Source organism: Mirounga leonina, unplaced genomic scaffold (genome assembly GCF_011800145.1).
Source record: "Mirounga leonina isolate KUSES-001 unplaced genomic scaffold, KU_Mleo_1.0 Mir_53, whole genome shotgun sequence".
Taxonomy (NCBI): Eukaryota; Metazoa; Chordata; class Mammalia; order Carnivora; family Phocidae; genus Mirounga; species Mirounga leonina.
Window position 1 is genome coordinate 49480290 of NW_023270807.1, and position 12886 is coordinate 49493175.

The window sequence follows — 12886 nt, forward strand, 5'->3', positions numbered from 1 at the left end:
TCTTAAACTTTGTAATTGGTTTTTAATTGGTTAATTAATTAATTTTTATTTGATAAATTGTCATTCAAAAAAGTTACTTTATAATCTTCAACATTATGATTTTTCTCTATCACATCACCTGTCGATCAATCAGCACAACTTCTTTTTGTGTGATACGTCTGATGACCACTTTCTTTATTAGAAGAATTGATGCATTAACATTGTAAATGGTTGAACTGAGCTTGGCTACATGAAAGCTTGTGTTTTGTGTTTCCTGTCATTACTCATGATGCTACACTTTTATCCTTTAAAAAAATCTCTGTTATGATAATAGTGTTTAATAATAATGAGTATTTTCTTACTTGAAAGAATTTCTTCATAAGGAGCCAAACATGAAGCTATGGTTTTGCTCATTTATACTGTGGCAAGTATAAACAGAGGTCATAACAAATGAGAAGCCAGGCTGATGGTTATGGCTACATCGGGCAAAACTGAAGCTGTAGAATTAGCTGGGAATTGAAGTTTCCTGTGTCTTCACATTTCTTTTCCAATTTGATTTTAGTATTGCTTAGGATCATTCATTAACCAGTCACCAAGAGTAACACTTAGGTGCATAATGTAAAGTGAAGCAGAGGGTTCTGAAGGAAAGGCAGAAGAGAAGACTTCCACCCTTCACACACTGAAAAATAAAACATGTTTCACTAATCATAAAATATCAGTATCTCTTGCAAGATAGACCTGGCCATGGTAGCCACTATGTATTAGTGTTTTATGAGTATAAAAAAATGAATTAATGAAAGTATAAAAAGTCTTTTGCTTTCAAAAACATTATTATAAAAGTTGAAATGCAGCAAATAAAATGTAGAACTCCATCCAGTTTGAAAAGCTAAATGCTTATTTGGAATGATATTGTGTAATGAACTTGATTCATATTATAAATAAAATTACATCTACTGTATTTGCAGGTGGAGACATAGAAACAATATGAATTTCTTGTTTCATTTTTTTAAACAATGAATTTCTAAAAAGAAATGCAAAACATTTGCTAGTAGACATTACTAAATGCTAACATGACACAAGATTGATTCATTTTTTTGACTCATATATTAGCTAAAAACCCTAAAATATAGATACTCATTTTGGGAAGAAAAAATAATTACCTTTCAAATCATTACATTTTTTGTTGTTCTTTTTCTTCTTTATCAATGCCATTATTTACAGCTCCAAAGCCTTAGGTCTCTGAGTTTCTATTTTTCTTCCCATACCAATGATTTGTGGTATTAGTGCAGGTCATTGATTCTGCACTGCTGAGCTCTCCAGCTTATGGCAGACAAAGGGGTTGGGGGTGTGTCTTTAAAATGCCCTTTACTTTCAAAATTCTCATTGTAGAAATGACACCTCTGGTTTTATAACTGTGCAGCTTGCACTGTGTTGCATAAAATGTTCTCCCAAGTGGACAAGGTCACTTGCTTTTGGGAATAATTCTTATTCTTTTTGTTCAACAAGGGTTGAAAATATTATTGCATATCTTTGCAGTCTGGGTCTTGAAACTATATTAGCTAATAAAATATTTTATATTTTTAAGTGAAAACTTATCTTACATATTTTCTGATGCTAAATATGTCAGGCATTTAGCAGTAGATGCTTCATCATTTAAGCATTGTGATAGTAATGATGTTAATATCAGTTTTCAATTAGCAATAATCACACCTCAGATAAACCTCATTGGCTATGATACTGCCACTGTGCAAAGCTTGATGTTAATATCAGAAGTAACCAAACTTGCTACAGGATGATTTATGTTGCTGCGTAACATACAATATTCTCAAGAAACTGTTATATAATTTAAAAAATCTGCAGGATCAAACTTTATATCTGGAAGAAGTAGGAAATGAAAGATAAGGTGATAAATGTATGAATTCAGTCAATATAGAGATCACTATCTTATATATACAAGACTGACAAAGATAACCCTATACTATTCACTCTAAGTTCATAGAATCATAGGATTTTGCAACTGCAGTTTTCTCTTTCTGAAAAGTTCTTTCACCCTTGCCACTTTTCCTGGCAAACCCCTACCTATTTTTTCAGACCTCCTTTTTTTTTTCTTTAAGAATAAATTTTTCCCCTACTGTGAGTCCCCACATCAAACACATCTTCATTATGGTTAACTATAATTTCTCCTCCATTAGCTCTGTGAAGGTGTAGGTCATATCTGTCCTGTTCATCATGATATCTTCAGCACCTGCCACTGTGATTTGACTTGGATCTTAACACATGCTCTGGATTTAGACTGCTGGCTTTAAATCCTGGTTCAGCTGCTTAACAATTGTGTGACCTTGGCCAAGAGGCTTAACCCGTCTTCTCTGCCTTAGTTTCCTCATCTTTAAATTGAGGTTAAAAATAGTACCTACTTTTTAGGGGCACCTGAGTGGCTCAGGCAGTTAAGTGTGGGACTCTTAGTTTTGGCTCAGGCTGTGATCCTAGGGTTGTGGGGTCAAGCTGCGTATCTGGCCTGCATGGGGCTCACGCTGGATGTGGAGCCAGCTTGGGATTCTGTCTCCTTCTCCTTCTGTCCCTCCCCCCCGACTTCTGTCTCTAAAAAAAAAAAAAAAAAGAAAAAAGGTACCTACTTTATAGAGTGGTTGTGAAGATTACATTATTTAATACTTGCATAATACTTAGAATAGAACCTGTCTGGCACATTATAAAACTATAGCAAATGGTAACTATTAATATTATTATTATCATTCTGTGAACACTCATTAACCAAATGTTGAATTTATACGTAACAAGTATTTTGTATGAAGGTGACATGGCTTTATTGATATAAAGTATTTTAAATTTTTTTTAACAATTTATTTATTTGAGAGAGTGGGGGGAGGGTCAGAGGGAGAGAGACTCTTAAGCAGACTCCGAGCTGAGGGCAGAGCCCCACTCCAGGCTTTATCTAGCCACCCTGAGATCATGACCTGAGCCCAAACTAAGAGTTTGAGGCTTAACCAACTGTGCCACCCAGGTGCCCCATAAATATTTTAAGAAACAATTGGACAAAATCAGCCATCCTTTTGATAAATGCTTTGCAGTTGAAATTATTTGGCAAGTTAACTCATTAATTAGGGTGATGGTCTGAAAACTCTGTTATCTTCAAGGCTTCACCACTAAATTGTACCATTCAAAGTCTGATATATTAAGATTCTTTTTGTGAGGGGGGCAGAGCAAGATGGTGAAGGAGTAGGAGACCTGGATTTCATCTGGTTCCAGGAATTCAGCTGGATAGGGATCAAACCATTCTAAACACCTATGAACTCAACAGGAGATCGAAGAAAAGTATAGCAACAACTCTGAACAGAAAAGCGACCACTTTCTGGAAGGTAGGACATGCGGGGAAGTGAATCTGAGGCGATATTTGGGAGGATAGACGGCGGGGGAAGGGGCCTCCATCGGCTGCTTCTGCAAAGTGATAGAGCCGCAGAGCACAAAATCAGAACTTTTAGAAGTCAGCTCCGCTGAGGGACGTCGCTCCAGTGGCTAAGTGGGGGGTGGAATCCTCACAGGACAGTGTGGTCTCAGGACCCTTGGGGTCACAGAAGGACCAGGGGTGCCTGAGTGCGGCAGAGCTCCCAGGTATCAGAGCAGGGAAGCCGGCTGCAGAGACGGAGCCAGAAGTGGGATCACAGCTTGGGGTTGCCATAAACCGTGATCCGCGGCACAGTCGGGCCACTGTTCCTCCAGCAGGGACCCAACAAGTGGCAGATCCGGGGAGACTCCCCTTCCTCCCCCGGGAGGAGCGGTGCGGGAGCGCACTGCAGGGATCTACTGGGTTTGGAGACTCCACGACTGGGGTCGTGTGCCAGAGATAGAAATGCTCGGTCATGGGGTGCCTGGGTGGCTCAGTCATTAAGTGTCTGCCTTTGGGTCAGGTCATGATCCCAGGGTCCTGGGATCAAGCCCCACATAGGGCTCCCTACTCTGCGGGAAGCCTGCTCTCCCTCTGCCACTCACCCTGCTTGTGTTTCCTCTCTCGCTGTGTCTCTTTCTGTCAAATAAATAAATAAAATCTTAAAAAAAAAAAAAAAAGAAACACTCTGTCACAGGCCGGGTGAACATGGAGTGCGGCAGGAGACCGGGGAGAGGGGAGTGATTGGCTGCTTTTCTCTGGGGGCGCACTGAGGAGTGGGGGTCCCGAGTTCTTGGCTCCTCCGGGGCAGAGATTGGGAGGCCGCCATTTTCACTCTCGTCCTCCAAAGCTGTACAGAAAGCTTGCAGGGAACAAAAGCTCCCGACAGCAAACCTGAGCAGATTACTTAGCCCAGCCCAGGAAAGGGCGGGGCAATGCCGCCTCCGGCAAAGACATTTGGGAAGCATGGCTACAGGCCCCTCCCCCAGAAGATCAGCAAGAACAGCCAACCAAGACCAAGTTTACCGATCAATGAGAACGGCAGAAATCCAGTGCTAGAGGAATACTGCACATAGAATTCATGGCTTTTTTACCATGATTCTTTAGTCTTTCAAAGTTAATTTTTTTTAACTCTTTTTTTTTTTTTTTGAATTTTTCTTTTTCCCTTTTTCAACCAACATCTTATCAATCCCTTTTTTAAAAAATGTTTTTTATTTTTCATTTTTAGAGTCATATTCTATCCCTTCATTGATATATCTATATATATAAATATATATAGATATATCTATATATATAAGTTTTTCTCTCGTTAAAATTTTGAGATACAGTTTCTTCTAACAGATTGAAATATACCCTAAATCTCTAGTGTATGGCTTTGTTCTAGTCTCCTGCCTGATCACATTCTCTCCCTTTTTTTTTTCTTAAATCCTCTTTCTTTTTTTTCAACCAACTTCTTATCTTAACAATTCCTTTTATAAAATCTTTTATAATTTATATCTTTACAGTCATATTCCATCCCTTTATCATATTAACCCTTATTTTTGTACATATATAAGTTTTACTTTCTTTAAAATTTTGGGAGGCACTTTCTTCTAACAGATCAAAATACATCCAAACCTATGTGTGGCACTGATCTATGCACCAGCCTGATCATATTTGATCACATTCTGCTTTTTTTGTTTTGTTTTTTGTTTTGTTCTGTTTTTGTTCATTTTTATCTTTTTCTTTTTCTTTTTTCTTTCTTTCCCTTTTTATTCCCCCAGTTTCAGGTCTTTTCTGATTTGTTTAGTGTATATTTTCTGGGGATGTTGTTACCCTGTTAGCATTTTGTTCTCTCATTCATCTATTCTCCTCTGGACAAAATGACAAGACGGAAAAAATCACCTCAATGAAAGGAACGAGAGGAAGTACCAATGGCCAGGGACCTAATCAATATGGACATTAATAAGATGTCAGAACTACAGTTCAGAATGATGATTTTAAAGATACTAGCTGGGCTTCAAAAAAGCATGGAATCTATCAGAGAAACCTTTTCTGGAGAAATAAAAGAACTAAAATCTAACCAAGTCAAAATCAAAAGGCTATTAATGAGGTGCAATCAAAAATGGAGGCTCTAACTGCTAGGATAAATGAGGCAGAAGAGAGAATTAGTGATATAGAAGACCAAATGAAGGAAAATAAAGAAGCTGAGAAGAAGAGAGATAAACAACTACTGGATCACGAGGGCAGAATTCAAGAGATAAGTGATACCATAATGTGAAACAATATTAGAATAATTGGGATCCCAGAAGAAGAAGAAAGAGAAAGAGGGGCAGAAGGTATATTGGAGCAAATTATAGCAGTGAACTTCCCTAATTTGGGGAAGGAAACAGGCATCAAAATCCAGGAGGCACAGAGAACCCCTCTCAAAATCAATAAAAAAAGGTCAAGACCCCGACATCTAAGAGTAAAACTTACGAGTCTCAGAGACAAAGAGAAAATCCTGAAAGCAGCTCGGGAGAAGAGATATGTAACCTACAATGGTAGAAACATTAGATTGGCAACAGGCCTATCCACAGAGACCTGGCAGGCTAGAAAGGACTGGCATGATCTATTCAGAGCACTAAATAAGAAAAATATGCAGCCAAGAATACTATATCCAGCTAGGCTGTCATTGAAAATAGAAGGAGAGATAAAAAGCTTCCAGGACAAACAAAAACTAAAGGAATTTGCAAACACGAAACCAGCCCTACAAGAAATATTGAAAGGGGTCCTCCAAGCAAAGAGAGAGCCTAAAAGCAACACAGACCAGGAAGGAACAGAGACAATATACAGTAACAGTCACCTTACAGGCAATACAATGGCACGAAATTCATATCTTTCAATAGTTACCCTGAATGTAAATGGACTAAATGCCCCAATCAAAAGACACAGGCTATCAGATTGGATAAAAAAAACAAGACCCACCGATATGCTGTTTGCAAGAGACTCATTTTAGATCCAAAGACACCCCCAGATTGAATGTGAAGGCGTGGAAAACAATTTATCATGCTCATGGACACCAAAAGAAAGCTGGGGTGGCAATCCTTATATCAGACAAATTAGATGTTAAACCAAAGACTATAATAAGAGATGAGGAAGGATACTATATCATACTTAAAGGGTCTATCAAACAAGAAGACCTAACAATTGTAAATATCTCTGTCCCCAACATGGCAGCGGCCAATTATATAAGCCAATTAATAACAAAAGAGAAGAAACACATCAACAATAATACAATGAAGGGGACTTTAACACCCCATTCACAGAAATGGACAGATCATCTAAGGAAAAGATCAACAAGGAAATAAGGACTTTAAATGACTCACTGGACCAAATGGACTTCACAGATATATTCAGAACATTCCATCCCAAAGCAAGAGAATACACATTCTTCTCTAGTGCCCATGGAACATTCTCCAGAATCAATCACATTCTAGGTCACAAATCAGGTCTCAACCGGTACCAAAAGATTGGGATCATTCCCTGCTTTTTTTCAGACCACGATGCTTTGAAACTAGAATTCAATCACAAGAGGAAAGTCGGAAAGAACTCAAATACAAAGAGCATGCTACTAAAGAATGAATAGGTCAACCAAGAAATTAAAGAAGAATTAAAAAAGTTCATGGAAAGAAATGAAAATGAAAACACAACTGTTCAAAATCTTTGGAATACAGCAAAGGCAGTACTAGGAGGAAAGTATACAGCAATACAAGCCTTTCTCAAGAAACAAGACAGGTCTCAAATACACAACCTAACCCTACACCTAAAGGAGCTGGAGAAAGAACAGCAAATAAAGGCTAAACACAGCAGGAGAAGAGAAATCATAAAGATCAGAGCAGAAATCAATGAAATAGAAACCAAAAGAACAGTAGAACAGATCAACAAAACAAGGAGCTGTTTCTTTGAAAGAATTAACAAGATTGATAACCCCCTGGCCAGACTTATCAAAAAGAAAAGAGAAATGACCCAAATAAACAAAATCTTGAATGAAAGAGGAGAGATCACAACCAACACCAAAAAAATACAAACAATTATAAGAATATGTTATGAGCAACTATATGCCAGCAAATTAGATAGCCTGGAAGAAATGGATGCATTCCTAGAGATGTATCAACTACCAAAACTGAACCAGGAAGAAATAGAAAACCTGAACAGACCTATAACCACTAAGGAAATTGAAGCAGTAATCCAAAATCTCCCAACAAACAAAAGCCCAGGGCCAGATGGCTTCCCAGGGGAATTCCACCAAATATTTAAAGAATTAATACCTATTCTTCTGAAACTGTTCCAAAAAATAGAAATGGAAGCAAAACTTTCAAACTCATTTTATGAGGCCACCATTACCTTGATCCCCAAACCAGAAAAAAGACCCCATCAAAAAGGAGAATTACAGACCAATATCCCTGATGAACATGGATGCAAAAATTCTCACCAAAATACTAGCCAACAGGATCTAACAGTACATTAAAAGGATTATTCACCACAACCAAGTGGGATTTATCCCTGGGCTGCAAGGTTGGTTCAATATCCACAAATCAAGCAATGTGATACAATACATTAATAAAAGAAATAACAAGAACCATATGATCCTCTCAATAGATGCAGAAAAAGCATTTGACAAAGTATAGCATCCTTTCTTGATCAAAACTCTTCAGAGTATAGGGATAGAGGGTACATACCTCAATATCATAAACACCATCTATGAAAAACCCACAGCGAATATCATTCTCAATGGGGCAAAACTGAGAGCTTTCCCCCTAAGGTCAGCAACATGGCAGAGATGTCCACTATCACTACTGCTATTCAACATAGTATTAGAAGTCCTAGTCACAGCATTCAGACAACAAAAAGAAATAAAAGCATCCAAATCGGCAAAGAAGAAGTCAAACTCTCACTCTTTGCAGATGATATGATACTTTATGTGGAAAACCCAAAAGAATCCACCCCAAAACTGCTAGAAGTCATACAGAAATTCAGTAAAGTGGCAGGATATAAAATCAATGCACAGAAGTCAGTGGCATTCCTATACACCAACAGGAAGACAGAAGAAAGAGAAATTAAGGTGTCGATCCCATTTACAATTGCACCGAAAACCATAAGATACCTAGGAATAAATCTAACCAAAGAGGCAAAGAATCTACTCAGAAAACTATAAAATACTCATGAAAGAAATTGAGGAAGACACAAAGAAATGGAAAAATGTTCCATGCTCATGGATTGGAAGAACAAATATTGTGAAGATGTCAATGCTGCCTAGAGAAATCTACACATTCAATGCAATCCCCATCAAAATACCATCCACTTTTTTCAAAGAAATGGAACAAATAATCGTAAAATTTGTATGGAACCAGAAAAGACCCCAAATAGCCAGAGGAATGTTGAAAAAGAAAAGCAAACCGGTGGCATCACAATTCCGGATTTCAAGCTCTATTACAAAGCTGTAATCATCAAGACAGTATGGTACTGGCACAAAAACAGACACACAGATCAATGGAACAGAACAGAAAGCCCAGAAATGGACCCTCAACTCTATGGTCAACTAATCTTCAACAAAGCAGGAAAGAATGTCCAATGGAAAAAAGACAGTCTCTTCAAGAAATGGTATTGGGAAAATGGACAGCCACATGCAGAAGAATGAAACTGGACCATTTCCTTACACCACACACAAAAATAGACTCCAAATGGTTGAAAGACCTCAATGTGAGACAGGAGTCCATCAAAATCCTGAAGAACACCGGCAGCAACCTCTTCAACCTCAGCCAGAGCAACTTCTTCCTAGAAACATTGCCAAAGGCAAGGGAAGCAAGGGCAAAAATGAACTATTGGGACTTCATCAAGATAAAAAGCTTTTGCACAGCAAAAGAAACAGTCCACAAAACCAAAAGACAACCAACAGAATGGGAGAAGATATTTGCAAATGACATATCAGATAAAGGGCTAGTAACCAAAATATATGAAGAACTTCTTTAACTCAATACCCAAAGAACAAATGATCCAATCAAGAAATGGGCAGAAGACATGAACAGACATTTTTCCAAAGAAGACATCCAAATGGCCAACAGACACATGAAAAAGTGCTCAACATCGCTCGGCATCAGGGAAATCCAAATCAAAACCTCAATGAGATATCACCTCACACCAGTCAGATTGGCTAAAATTAACAAGTCAGGAAATGACAGATGTTGGCGGGGATGCGGAGAAAGGGGAACCCTCCTACACTGTTGTTGGGAATGCAAGCTGGTGCAGCCACTCTGGAAAACAGTATGGAGGTTCCTCAAAAAGTTGAAAATAGAGCAACCATACGACCCAGCAATTGCACTACTAGGTATTTACCACAAAGATACAAATGTAGGGATCCGAAGGGGTACATGCACCCCGATGTTTATAGCAGCAATGTCCACAATAGCCAAATTGTGTAAAGAGCCAAGATGTCCATCAAAAGATGAATGGATAAAGAAAAGCTGGTACATATATACAATGGAATATTATGCAGCCATCAAAAAGAATGAGATCTTGCCATTTGCAACAATGTGGATAGAACTGGAGGGTGTTATGCTGAGCGAAATAAGTCAATCAGAGAAAGACATGTATCATATGACCTCACTGATATGAGGAATTCTTTTTTTTTTTTAAGATTTTATTTATTTATTTGACAGAGAGAGACAGCAAGAGAGGGAACACAAGCAGGGGGAGTGGGAAAGGGAGAAGCAGGCTGCCCGCCTAGCAGGGACCCTGATGCGGGGCTCAATTCCAGGACCCTGATATCATGACCTGAGCTGACGGCAGTCCCTTAGCCAACTGAGCCACCCAGGTGCCCCGGTATGAGGAATTCTTAATCTCAGGAAACAAACTGAGTATTGCTTGAGTGGTGGGGGGTAGGAGGGGTGTGGTGGCTGGGTGATAGACATTGGGGAGGGTATGTGCTATAGTGAGTGCTGTAAATTGTGCAAGACTGTTGAAATCACAGATCTGTACCTCTGAAACAAATAATACATTATAGGTTAAAAAAAAAAAAAGAAAGCAGGAGGGCAAGAATGAAAGGGGGGATATTGAGGGGGGGGATGGACCATGAGAGACGATGGCCTCTGAAAAACAATCTGAGAGTTCTAGAGAGGAGGGGTGTGGGAGGATGGGTTAGCCTGGTGATGCGTATTAAAGAGGGCATGTTCTGCATGGAACACTTGGTGTTATGCACAAACAATGAATCATGGAACACTCCATCAAAAACTAATGATGTAATGTATGGTGATTAACATAACATAATAATAAAAAATTTATTAGAAGAATTTAAAAAAAGATTCTTTTTGTGGTTACAAGAAAACTTTATAATATTCACTTTATTTTTTTTTAATTAAAAATATTCTGTCCATAGTTGCTGGTATAGAGTTTTGGAGACTCAATCACTCATTTTTCGATGTGTTGGAGAAAACACTACTATTGTGGGAAAAATATTGGCTGTGCCCTTAAATATTTCTTTTACCTATATTTTTAAAGTGATCTGGAATCCAGGTTAGTCTTCAGAAGGTACACAATGTTCCTTTGCATCTACTTCTCACTCAGTTGATTTTCAAAGTACTTGTAATTATTCAGGAATTTGTCAATGAGTGTAATCTCAAACTCTCTAATGCCTAATAGCTCTCAAAAGTGCAAGTGTAAGAACTAACAATCATGGAATACACCAGAAGGATACATAGTTCAAAACCAATTTTTTTGTAGGTAATTAATTTTATTCTTGGATTAAACTAATTTATTGGGAATTTTCATACCTCTTTCAGATCACTTTTTCTGCCTGAACCTTTAGCATTACATAATTAGTATACATCAAAAAATGCATAATGACTTCGTGAAACATATTACTGTGTCTGTTAGAGGAATGTTTCGGCTGTTTCATATACATAGAGATATCAGAACATAAGGAAGAAATGCATCTCTGGTCTCATTATCAAGATTACCAATGATCCTTTTGAATAATTGATTTTTGCCTTATGGACACTGTGAATCATGTAAATAATTCACATATCCCTTTTGGGTTGGTTGCAGTGAATCTCAAAAGCAAATTCATAGCCCACATCTTGTTATTTCACAAGACTTTATGCATGCATTTTGTGTATGTTCCTTATCCCACTTCATCCTATTTTTCCTACTCCTATTTTTCCTTTCCCAAATGCTCTCATTTTCCAATTATAAATAGCTTCGTTTTAGTTCAAATGTTTCCATTAGGTCAAATAAATCTGGAATAAAGTGAGGCAGAAACAAACACAATTTAGGATTATGGCTAATAATGTGGTCAAGGATGGAGTTAGAGCATTCCAGATGATAATGGACTAAATCATTGGTCTAAATCAAACTTCTTATTTAGTGTGGTGAGGTTATTTGTTGAACACCTTGAAAAGGATCATGGCATTACATAATTATCATCATGTACATAGTTTGGTTTCTGAAAATTATTTGCTGAAAAAATCTATTCATTTACTAAATATACAATTTCTATATGCTCAAATGAGCTGTGTTTTGCCCTTAATTTCTGTTAGTGAATTTCATTAAATCAGGAAAAATTTGACACATATCTCCTTCAGCTGTCTAGGACAAAGCTCAGTCATTCTTTTGATGTAGTCCCACTGATTTAACATAAGCTACCAATCACTTCCTAAAAGGGTGTATTAACTTGTTCAAGTTTTACCTAAAATAAGTGAAGTTGTTATTTCTTTAGCCTGTTTCCTAATTAAAATTATTTTAAATGATTGGCATTTTAATTCTCTTTTTAGAATGACATTTCAAGGTAACATAGAAAAACCATCACTACCATCACCACCAACAACCAAATATTACTTTTAAACAGTATCACTCTTTCCACTGGAAGCAATGAGATTGCTAAAGGATATAAAATCCTTCTGCTACTTTCTATGCAGCCTCCCTGCCTCTACCTAGCTGAAAGTTCTCTTTCCTTTTTAAACTTCTTTAGAACTTCCTTTTAGTATCTTCACTTTTTTGCTCAGTGCTAACATTTTAGGCATAATAAGAACAATGGCTGTATTTCATCTTTTATTCTACACATATTCTTGCACAATGAATGAATGGATACATCAATGTATGAACATATATAGTGTGTCCTCCTTTCTAAAGGCCATATTAATTGGTAACAATATTATATCTTTCTAAAAATGCTTCAGTCTGAGGTTTGCTATAATCTATAGGTATAGATATTAAGATCATTTAGAATCGTGAAAACTATATTTCCTACTTCTAAGCACATAATATGAAAGTTTCTGGAGTAATTTTTTTTGCCTCTTATTTCATGCTCTTTCTTTCTTTTTCTTACTTTCTCTTTCTTTCTTTCTTTCTTTCTTTCTTTCTTTCTTTCTTTCTTTCTTTCTTCTTTCTTCCTTTCTTTCTGCCTTTCCTATTTTAATCTGTAGTTATATTAAAAAATAAATAATAGGATAAGATGAGGTAATTTCAGTTTAAAATATTTTTCCATTTATAATA

The 12886-nt window shown here is 37.3% G+C and overlaps 1 pseudogene; it reads right to left on the reverse strand.

The window, feature by feature from the left end:
* Positions 1-1561: 1561 nt before the first annotated feature.
* LOC118001744 lies at positions 1562-1734 on the reverse strand (annotated as a pseudogene).
* Positions 1735-12886: the final 11152 nt, after the last annotated feature.